Source organism: Saimiri boliviensis, chromosome X (assembly GCF_048565385.1).
Source record: "Saimiri boliviensis isolate mSaiBol1 chromosome X, mSaiBol1.pri, whole genome shotgun sequence".
NCBI lineage: Eukaryota > Metazoa > Chordata > Mammalia > Primates > Cebidae > Saimiri > Saimiri boliviensis.
The window spans coordinates 20,537,279-20,549,769 of NC_133470.1; positions in this window are offsets into that span (position 1 = coordinate 20,537,279).

A 12,491-nucleotide genomic window follows, 5' to 3' on the forward strand; every position below is an offset into this window, starting at 1 on the left:
AGTATTCCATGGTGTATATGTGCCACATTTTCCTTGTCCAGTCTGCCATCGATGGGCATTTGGGTTGGTTCCAGGTCTTTGCTATTGTAAACAATGCCACAATGAACATATGTGTGCATGTGTCTTTATAACAGAATGATTTATAATCCTTTGTGTATATATCCAGTAATGGGATTGCTGGGACAAATGGAATTTCTATTTCTATGTCCTTGAGGAATCACCACACTGTCTTCCACAATGGTTGAACTAATTTACACTCCCACCAACAGTGCAAAAGTGTTCCTATTTCTCTACATCGTCTCCAGCATCTGTTGTCTCCAGATTTTTTAATGATCGCCATTCTAATTGGCATAAGGTGGTATCTCAATGTGGTTTTGATTTGCATTTCTCTAATGACCAGTGATGATGAGCATTTTTTCATATGTTTGCTGGCCTCATGTATGTCTTCTTTTGTAAAGTGTCTGTTCATATCCTTCGCCTATTTTTGAATGGGTTTGTTTTTTTCTTGTATATTTGTTTTAGTTCTTTGTAGATTCTGGATATTAGCCCTTTGTCAGATGGGTAGCTTGCAAAAATTTTTTCCCATTCTGTTGGTTGCCAGTTCACTCTAACGACTGTTTCTTTTGCTGTGCAGAAGCTCTGGAATTTAATTAGATCCCATTTGTTGATTTTGGCTTTTGTTGCCAATGCTTTTGGTGTTTTAGTCATGAAGTCCTTGCCTGTGCCTATGTCCTGAATGGTTTTGCCTAGGTTTTCTTCTGGGTTTTTGTGGTGCTAGGTCTTATGTTTAAGTCTCTAATCAATCTGGAGTCAATTTTTGTATAAGGTGTAAGGAAGGGGTCTAGTTTCAGTTTTCTGCACATGGCTAGCCAGTTATCCCAATGCCATTTATTGAACAGGGAATCCTTTCCCCATTGCTTGTTTTTGTCAGGTTTGTCAAAGATCAGATGCTTGTAGGTGTGTGGCATTACCTCCATGGTCTGTGTTCTGTGCCAATGATCTATATCTCTGTTTGTTGAAACTACTGGTTGGAGGTCATTCTACCTTGCTTTAAATGGATTAAAGATGACAGGACCGAACTTGGGGCAAGTTTGTTCAATATTGGGTGCTAAGCAGAGTGGCTAACGTCTATGTTTTGTCACATGTATTTAGCTCTGGACAGAACGGAAAATGTTAATTTCGCTATTCCATACAACCCCTTGTATGGTGGCATCTTCGAAAACTGAGAGGCATTTGCCTGTGATTCCATTAAACAGAAAAATAATTTTCCTTCGTGTTGCAGCTTGGTTCCCAGGGCTACGGCATGGAGAGAAGGGTCACTAGGACTGCTCAGGGAAAAGGAACTTAGAACCTTGGCATGCCAGCAAAAGGGTAAGAATTTATTATCAGTCAGGCTTTTGCCTTTCTCTCTCTCTCTCTCTCTCTCTCTCTCTCTCTCTCTCTGGAAACTGAATGAATGGTAAAATTCACAGTTTGTCTCCTCAGCAAGGTTTTGATTAATGGGAAAAATGTTTTGTTAGGCTAGTGTTGGGCTGTACTGTGTGTGTTTATTCTGGTGTACTTTGTGCTATAAATCTGTCTTTCTGTATGGTTCTGTCATAAAAAGGGGTACCTTAGAATAGAACATGGGCCTAGGACTCCGTAAGCTCATTGTTCAAGCCAGTCTAGCAAACTGGTCAGTTTCAAAGTTTTATTTGTTTGTTTTTTAAACAGAGTTTTGCTCTTGTTGCCCAGGCTGGAGTCCAATGGCAGGATCTCTGCTCACTGCAACCTCCACCTCCTGGGTTCAAGCGATTCTCCTGCCTCAGCCTCCTTAGTAGCTGGGATCACAGGCATCTTCCACCACATCCAGCTAATTTTCTTTTCTTTTCTTTTCTTTTCTTTTTTTTTTTTTTGTTTTTTGTTTTTTGTTTTTTGTTTGTTTGTTTGTTTGTTTGTTTTTAGTAGAGATGGGATTTCACCATGTTGGCCAGGTTGGTCTCAAACTCCTGACCTCAGGTTATCTACTTGCCTCACCCTCCCAAAGTGCTGGGATTACAGACGTGAGCCACTATGCCCAGCCTTAAGCCACCACGCATGGCCAGCTTGAAACTTTACTGCAGGTCCTTGAAATAACAACAGAAAAAACTGGATGAATCTTCCCTCTCATCTTGTTTCATGTCCTTAGGAACTTGACCATGTAACACGGCAGTGCTTTCTCTTGGTCTCCGCCATCCAGAGAACAGGAATTTTGGGGTTCATGACATAGCCCTAAAAATTATCTCAAGCAATTAAAAGCCTTTGCAAGTGCAAAACTGGCTGCCCTAGACTGCCTGTGGAAAGAGCAGGGCTATAGCTCAGTAGCTAAGACTTTGTCTTTTCACAATGGCCTCCTGAGTTCAGGCTCAATTTTTAGTCTAGGTAATGAGTACTTTTTGGTTGATATCTGCATGACCTTTGCCATTTGATCATTCTGTGACCCTCATGAAAAACCTCTGGCTTCCCTTCTTGAATCCTCCTGTCTCTGAGCTACCTTTGGAGATTCTAGACCTTGTTAAAACTGCTAACCACGTCTTTGAAAATACCTCCTAGACTCATGGTTAAGTCATAACATTAGCCAAGGTGCACTGGTTTCACCTGTGAGGTTACTTTTGGTAAAGTTTAAAACCCAGAAATATGGACTGGTTAGCCTGGCTAGAGTCTGGTAATAAGAGATTTGGTTGGAATGCTGGGAAGATGGCCGCCTAAGAACAGCTCAGGACTTCAGCTCCCAGTGAAAGTGCAGAGGGTGAGTGGGCGCCGCATTTCCAGACGAACTCTTATTGCCCACAGACCAGGAGATACCTAGGCAGAGGGGTCGCCAGCGTCGCAGTCCCAGCCGATGCGACTGTTTTGGCCCCCGGGGGCTGATTCCGCCCGTGCGGCTGCTGTGACCACTCCCTGTTGCTGCGGTTCTCCGTACAAAAGCCACTGGTCTGGGAGCCCTCTTAGCTGGCGAGCAGAGCCCTGAGACGGCAGAGTTGCCCATTCATCTGAAATAGCGAGTCAGGCCAGGAGATTCCTAGGCAAAAAATCCAACAGGAGCCGGCGCCGCAGTTCGAGCCGACTCCGTGAGTCGCAGCACGGGAGATCCCGGCGCCTTTTCAACAAGCGACCGGAACACGGGGTCGTTCAACTTAAAAGAAATGACTCTCTGAGTCAGGGAGCCAGGTGATCAGGCTCGGTTGGTCCCACCCCTCCACCCCCAACAACAACGAAAACAAAAACAGTAATTGGAAACCCTCTGGGTTGAGCCCTCCAAACCAAGCACAGCTGAACCGGGACGGTCCGGCTCCGTGGGGGAGGGGTTTCCGCCATTACTGAGATTCTCCACCGCTAAGAAGGCAGGCCGCCGTTGCCGAGGCAACCTGCCACAACAGAGAGAATCCGCCATAACTGAGGCGGGGCCACCGTTGCCGAGACAGTTCTAACTACGCCCATATAAAAAGGACTACAGGGAAGAGCTCAGGGCAGCTGGGCAGAGCCCACAGCAGCTCAGCAAAGCCCCTGCGGGCAGGCAGTGGCTAGGCCTGCTGCTAGCTGGGCAGGTCAGACCTGAAAGAAAAATCAAAAAAGGCAGTAGTGCAACGGAAACTCATAAAGCTCCAACTCCCTGGGACAGAGACAGACAACAGGTGGATAAACCCACAAAAATGGGAAGAAACCAGAGCAAAAAGGATGAAAACTCCCGAAACCAGAACACCTCTCCTCCTAAAAGGGATCACAACTCCTCACCAGCAAGGGAACCAGACCGGATGGAGAAGGAGGGTGATGAAATGACAGAATCAGACTTCAGAAGGTGGGTAGTAAGAAACTACAATGAGCTAAAAGAACATGTTCTAACCCAACGCAAAGAAAATAGGAACCTTGAAAAAAGATTGGACGAACTGCTGACGAGAATGGACAGCATAGAGAGGAGTATAAGGAATTGATGGAGCTGAAAAACGCAACACGAGAACTTCGTGAAGCATGCACAAGCTTCAACAGCCGAATTGACCAAGCAGAAGAAAGGATATCAGAGATCGAAGATCAACTCAATGAAATAAAAAGAGAAGGCAAGAACAGAGAAAAAAGCACAAAAAGGAATGAACAAAATCTTCAAGAAATGTGGGACTATGTGAAAAGACCTAATCTACGTCTGATAGGTGTACCTGAATGTGATGAAGAGAATGAATCCAAGCTGGAAAATACTCTTTAGGATACTATCCAGGAAAACTTCCCCAACCTAGCAAGGCAGACCAATACTCAAATCCAGGAAATACAGAGAACACCACAAAGATATTCCTCAAGAAGAGCAACCCCAAGGCACACAATCATCAGATTCACCAGGGTTGAAATGAAAGAGAAAATGCTAAGGGCAGCCAGAGAGAAAGGTCGGGTTACCCACAAAGGGAAGCCCATTAGACTCACAGCAGATCTCTCAGCAGAAACCCTACAAGCCAGAAGAGATTGGGGGCTAATATTCAACATGCTTAAAGAAAAGAACTTTCAACCCAGAATCTCCTATCCAGCCAAACTAAGCTTCATAAGTGAAGGAAAAATAAAATCCTTTGTGAACAAGCAAGCACTCAGAGATTTCATCACCACCAAACCTGCTCTACAAGAACTCCTGAAAGAGGCTCTACACATATAAAGGAACAACCAGTACCAGCCACTCCAAAAACACACCAAATGGTAAAAGAGCATCAACACAATCAAGAATCTGCATCAACTAACCAACAAAACAGCCAGGTAGCATCAAAATGACAGCATCAAATTCACACATAACAATACTATCCCTAAATGTCAATGGACTAAATGCCCCAATCAAAAGACACAGACTGGCAAATTGGATAAAAAGCCAAAACCCATCAGTGTGCTGTATCCAGGAAACCCATCTTACATGCAAGGATACACAAAGGCTCAAAATAAAGGGATGGAGGAAGATCTACCAAGCAAATGGAGAGCAAAAAAAGGCAGGAGTTGCAATTCTCATCTCTGATAAAATAGACTTTAAAGCAACAAAGATCAAAAGAGACAAAGAAGGACATTACATAATGGTAAAAGGATCACTGCAACAAGAAGAGCTAACGATCCTAAATATATACGCACCCAATACAGGAGCACCCAGATACATAAGGCAAGTTCTTAATAACTTACAAAGAGACTTAGACTCCCACACAATAATAGTGGGAGACTTTAACACCCCATTGTCAATATTAGATCATTCAGACAGAAAATCAACAAGGATATCCAGGACCTGAATACAGACCTGGAACAAGCAAACCTAATAGACATTTACAGAACTCTCCACCCCAAATCCACAGAATATACATTCTTCTCAGCACCACATCACACCTACTCTAAAATTGACCACATAATTGGCAATAAATCACTCCTCAGCAAATGCAAAAGAAAGGAAATCATAACAAACTGTCTCTCAGACCACAGTGCAATCGAGTTAGAACTCAGAATGCAGAAACTAACTTAGAACCGCACAGCTTCATGGAAACTGAACAACTTACTCTTGAATGTTGACTGGATAAACAATGAAATGAAGGCAGAAATAAAGATGTTCTTCGAAACCAATGAGAACGAAGACACAACATACCAGAATCTCTGGGACACATTTAAAGCAGTCTTAGAGGAAAATATATAGCAATGAGTGCCCACATGAGAAGAAAGGAGAGATCTAAAATTGACACCCTATCATCAAAATTGAAAGAGCTAGAGGAGCAAGATCAAAAAAACTCAAAACCTAGCAGAAGACAGGAAATAACTAAGATCAGAGCAGAACTGGAGGAAATAGAGACACAAAAAATTCTTCAAAAAATCAATAAATCCAGGAGCTGGTTTTTTGAAAAGATCAACAAAATAGACAGACCACTAGCCAGATTAATAAAAAAGAAAAGAGAGAATAACCAAATTGATGCAATAAAAAACGATAAAGGGGGTATCACCACAGATTCCACAGAAATCCAAACCATCATCAGAGATTATTACAAACAAGTCTATGCACATAAACTAGTAAACCTGGAAGAAATGGATAAATTCCTGGACACTTGCATCCTCCCAAGCCTAAACCTGGAAGAAGCCAAAACCCTGAATAGACCAATAACATGGTCTGAAGTCGAGGCAGCAATAAAGAGCCTACCACCCAAAAAAAGCCCAGGTCCAGATGGGTTCACAGCTGAATTCTACCAGACATACAAAGAGGAGCTGATACCATTCCTTCTGAAACTATTCCAGACAATCCAAAAAGAGGGAATTCTTCCCAAATCATTTTACGAGACAAACATCATCCTGATACCAAAACCCGGCAGAGACTCAACAAGAAAAGAAAATTTCAGGCCAATATCCATGATGAACATAGATGCAAAAATCTTCAATAAAATACTGGCAAACCGATTGCAACAGCATATCAAAAAGCTCATCCACCATGATCAAGTAGGATTCATCCTGGGGATGCAAGGCTGGTTCAACATACGCAAGTCCATAAACATAATTCACCACATAAACAGAACCAAAGACAAAAAACACATGATTATCTCAATTGATTCAGAGAAGGCTTTTGACAAAATTCAACAACCCTTTATGCTAAAAACCCTCAATAAACTAGGTATTGACGGAACGTATCTCAAAACAATAAAAGCTATTTACGATAAACCAACAGCCAATATCATACTGAATGGGCAAAAACTGGAAGCATTCCCTTTGAAATCTGGCACTAGACAAGGGTGCCCTCTCTCACCACTCCTATTCAATATAGTACTGGAAGTTCTAGCCAGAGCAATCAGGCAAGAAAAAGAAATAAAGGGTATCCAAATTGGAAAGGAGGAAATCAAATTGTCTCTATTTGCAGATGACATGATTTTATATCTGGAAGACCCCATCATCTCAGCCCAAAATCTCCTGAAACTGATAAACAACTTCAGCAAAGTCTCAGGATACAAAATCAACGTGCAAAAATCACAAGCATTCCTATACACCAGTAATAGACTTCAAGAGAGCCAAATCAAGAACGAACTGCCATTCACAATTGCTACAAAGAGAATAAAGTACCTAGGAATACAACTAACAAGGAACGTAAAGGACCTCTTCAAGGAGAACTACAAGCCATTGCTCAACGAAATAAGAGAGGATACAAACAGATGGAGAAACATTCCATGTTCATGGTTAGGAAGAATCAACATCGTGAAAATGGCCATACTGCCCAAAGTAATTTACAGATTCAATGCTATTCCCATCAAGCTACCAATGACCTTCTTCACAGAACTGGAAAAAAACACCTTAAACTTCATATGGAACCAAAAGAGAGCCCGCATAGCCAAGTCAATTCTAAGCAAAAAGAACAAAGCAGGAGGCATCACACTACCGGACTTCAAACTATACTACAAGGCTACAGTAATCAAAACAGCATGGTACTGGTACCAAAACAGAGATATAGACCAATAGAACAGAACAGAGACCTCAGAGGAAATACAACATACCCACAACCATCTGATCTTCGACAAACCTGACAAAAACAAGCAATGGGGAAAGGACTCCCTGTTTAATAAATGGTGTTGGGAAAACTGGCTAGCCATGTGCAGAAAGCAGAAACAGGACCCCTTCCTGACACCTTATACCAAAATTAACTCCAGATGGATTAAAGACTTAAACATCAGACCTAATACCATAAAAACCTTAGAAGAAAATCTAGGCAAAACCATTCAGGACATAGGTGTAGGCAAGGACTTCATGACCAAAACGCCAAAAGCAATGGCAACAAAAGCCAAAATAGACAAATGGGACCTAATCAAACTCCACAGCTTCTGCACGGCAAAAGAAACAGTCAGTAGAGTGAATCGGCAACCAACAGAATGGGAAAAAATTTTTGCAGCCTACCCATCTGACAAGGGCCTGATATCCAGAATTTACAAAGAACTAAAGCAGATCTACAAGAAAAAAACAAACAAGCCTATTCAAAAATGGGCAAAGGATATGAACAGATACTTTACAAAAGAAGACATACAGGAGGCCAACAAACATATGAAAAAATGCTCATCATCACTGGTCATCAGAGAAATGCAAATCAAAACCACATTGAGATACCATCTCACACCAATTAGAATGGCGATCATTAAAAAATCGGGAAACAACAGATGCTGGAGAGGATGTGGAGAAATAGGAACACTTTTACACTGTTGGTGGGAATGTAAATTAATTCAACCATTGTGGAAGACAGTGTGGCGATTCCTCAAGGACCTAAAAATAGAAATCCCATTTGACCCAGCAATCCCATTACTGGGTATATATCCAAAGGATTATAAATCATTCTACTACAAGGACACGTGCACACGAATGTTCATTGCAGCACTGTTTACAATAGCAAAGACCTGGAACCAACCCAAATGCCCAACGATGATAGACTGGATAGGGAAAATGTGGTACATATACACCATGGAATATTACGCAGCCATCAAAAACGATGAGTTCACGTCCTTTGTAGGGACATGGATGAACCTGGAAACCATCATTCTCAGCAAACTGACACAAGAACAGAAAATCAAACACCATATATTCTCACTCATAGGTGGGTGTTGAACAATGAGAACACATGGACACAGGGAGGGCAGCACTACACACTGGGGTCCGTTGGGGGGAAATGGGGGAGGGGTGGAAGGGTGGGGAGGTGGGAAGAGATAGCATGGGGAGAAATGACAGATACAGGTGAGGGGACGGAAGGCAGCAAACCACACTGCCAAGTGTGTACCTATGCAACAATCTTGCATGTTCATCACATGTACCCCAAAACCTAAAATGCAATAAAAAATAAATAAATAAATAAAGAGATTTGGTTAAAATTCTGCTTAATTAAAAGCAGATGTCCAAGCTATACATATATTTTTTTAATGTTTATTTTTTTTCTCTTCTTGGATCTCATGTTTCTTGAATTATTTTTCTTCATTTTATCTTCTTGCCATTTTTGATGCAATTATTAGAAGACCTAAGAGAATTTAACACCCTGGGACTCCTTGGGAAAAACAGAGGAGGTGCCATAGACCATGTTTTGGGGAAAAAAATCTTTGATTTCCTCATGAAGTCCCAGGAACTGAAAGCCGACAGATCTCTCTCAAAATCTAAGGCTCTATTCTGTTTTGCATTGCATTATCTGACATTTTGACTTTGGGGGGTTATCAGAAATTACTTCGTATTATAAGAGAGCTTCAGTGTATAATAACTAGCTAGGAAATATATTTTTAGGGATGGCTAATGGCAGTTATGAGGGGATACTCAGCTCTTTGCACTTTTGGACCAAAGAAGCATGCTCTTGGCCACCTAGATGGTATAAAAATGTCCCCATTCCCAACTGAGACATGAGACTCCCACAGTCCCACAGAAAATGGGCTGATTCCCACTGTTTTGGGATCTAGGATCTGATACAAAACTGGGGCCCTTAATTTTGGGGGATCTGTTTTTCCTTCCAGCTGTACCTGCTTATTAGACTCTAGAAACTGCATACTTTAAAGAGAAATTTAAAAACTGGCAAATGAGGCCAGGCACAGGGGCTCATGCCTGTAATCCCAGCACTTTGGGAGGCTGAGATGGGTGGATCACTTGAGGTCAGGAGTTCTTGACCATTCTGACCAACATGATGAAACCCCGTCTCTACTAAAAACACAAAATTTAGCCAGGCATGGTGGCATGTACTTGTAATTCCAACTACTCAGCAGGCTGAGGCAGGAGAATTGCTTGAACCTGGGAGGCAGAGGTTGCAGTGGGCCGAGATTGCACCACTGCCTCTGCACTCCAGTCTGGGTAACAGAGTGAGACTCCATCTTTTAAAAAAAAAAAAAAACTGGCAAATGAAAAATCTTACAACTACTGGATCTTCCACATATTTATACGTGTTGTGTGATGTTTATATATAAAAGAGCTCTGATTGACTTAAAAATAATAAGTGCTTAAATCAAAATTTTATTTTATCAGAAAAATAAAAAGTATAATGTCTTTTAGTTTGCATGACTTTAATAATCTTTAGGAAATAAAGACAGTTTTAAAGATTATTGGTCAAATAAAAATTTCTTCAAAATTTAGACATTTGATCTGAATTAGGTTACAGATTTGCTAAATGTTTTAATGTCACAAAGTGCTTTTTTTTTGCTTCAGGTATCACAATGTTTATTGATAGATACAAGTATATAAAATCAGGGCATGAACATAACTTGATAAATTAAGTAGACTTAATTTCAATACTATAATAGGAGGGACCAATTCAAATTCTCACCATTTGTTTCACACCCACAAAAACCACTTCAAGGGCATTAATGATATCTCAAAACTGATCAGTTTTGTGAAGTAAATCATGTTTCTTTTAAAAAGAATTATGCACTCTTTAACTTGATAATTGTTCAACCTACCTGTCTTGGAGCCATTAGATTCTAGGTAAGACTTGGGGACATGTGGAGTTAGCCATGCTCGCTGGCTATGCTGAAAAGAGTCAGACATTATCTGCACTTCTGTCTGTTGTCCTAGGCTCCACGTCTAGTACATAATTAAAATCGCTTACTTACCAGGTTTTTCACCAAAAGTAAGAGTTGCTAAGAGTTAACAGTGTAACATGTAACTGTAGCTACTGAAAAAACAGTTTTTACAAGCAAGGTATGTAAGGACAGTGAAATCTATTTTTGATAAAATATAATAAAAAGGCATAAAACTGGATTTTTGCCTAGATTAAAGGGTTAAAGGATTGTTTTAAGTCAGATAAGATAAAGCTGAAGGTTTGAGCAAGTTGCAGAGGGTTTATGAAAAATTAATCTTGTAAAAGAAATTCTGTGTGTGGACATTGGCTAAAGTTAAAGGGGTATTATTTGGTTTTTCCATACATTGAACATTGGAATACAAGCAAAACAGTTTTTTCTTAGAGCACTGATCTGCCTCATGATTTCACCATGTTGGCCAGGTTGGTCTGGAACTCCTGACCTCAGGTGATCCATCCACCTCGGACCCCCAAAATGCTGGGATTACAGAAGTGATCTATTGCACCCAGCCTAGAGTAGCCATACTTTATTCCCTTAATTTCCTAATAAACTTGCTTTCACTTTAAAAAATAATAAAGAATAAATCACAAACAAAAATAAACAAGCCACTGTGGATAAGAATCAGCAGAAACAAATAACAACAAAATCAGGCTCATAAAGACTAAAAATACTGGTGTTACCAGATACAGGATAGGCACGACAATATGAAATATGGTATACTTAAAGAAATAAAGAGTGATAATGGGATATATAAGGAATAAAAGACTGTCAAAAATGAACAGAAAATGTACTGAAGAAGAACTTCTAGAACCAAAAATAATACAATAAGTCCTCAACATACAATAATGATAGGTCCTTAGAAATTGCAAATTTAAGTGAAACAACAGGCAGCAGGTCCTGGAAAAATGCTGTTACATTCAATGTTGTTTTGTTATAACATTGATGAGAAAAAATTCAAATGCCTCTGACATATTCAAAAAATTAATTTTGTTATAGATGATTTCACTTAAACCTGTTGAAGACATTGAGTTCTCACTGTATAACTTCATTGAATAAATAGGATAAAGAGCATATTAGATATAAGTGAAAAGATAATTAGTAATGATAAACTAAGTAATCCAACCTTCTGGACAAGAACAACTAGAAAAGCTGCAAAATTTTTATTTTTTAAATGCAGTAGAGATGTACTAAGTCAGTGAAAAATTGGGGGAGGCAGAGAGAGTAGGGAAGGAAAGTGAAGCAAAGAAAGAATCCAGGATAATGAACACAGGAGTTTAAAAATAGAATAGGGTAACAGCAATATTTGAAGAAATTATGGCTAAGAATTTCCCAAAAGTGAGGAAACACATCAAGCCACAGATTCTAAAAGCACTGTTAACCCCCAGCAAACAAATACAAACAAAACCACTGGTGAAGGTAAATTTTTGTGTCAACTTGGCTAGGCCATAAAAAACACTTTTTGGTCTAGATGTTGCTGTGAAGGTAGTTTTTAAAGATGTGATTAACATTTAAATCTGTAGATTTTTGAGTAAAGCAGATTACCTCCTATCATGTAGGTGGGCCTCATCCAATCAACAGAAAGTCTTAAGAGAAAAGACTGAGGTGCCCACAAAGAAGGAAGATTTCTGTCTCTAGACTGAAGCTGCCATATCAATTCTTCCTTGAGTCTCCAGCCTGCTGGCCGACACTGCAGATTTCAGATCTGCCATCCCTCACAATTATGTGAGCCAGTTCTAACCTCAATATCTCTCAATCTCTCTCTCTCTTTCTCTCTCTCTCTCTCTCTCATCTCCGTGTGTGTGTGTGTGTGTGTGTGTGTGTGTGTGTGTGTGTGTGTATCCTATTAGTTATGTTTCTCTGGTGAATCCAAATAAACCACCCTAGGCACATCATAGAAAAGTTGCTGAAAGCTATATATTAAAAGAAATATCCCAGATCCAAGATAGCCGATTAAGAGCAGCTCAGGATTGC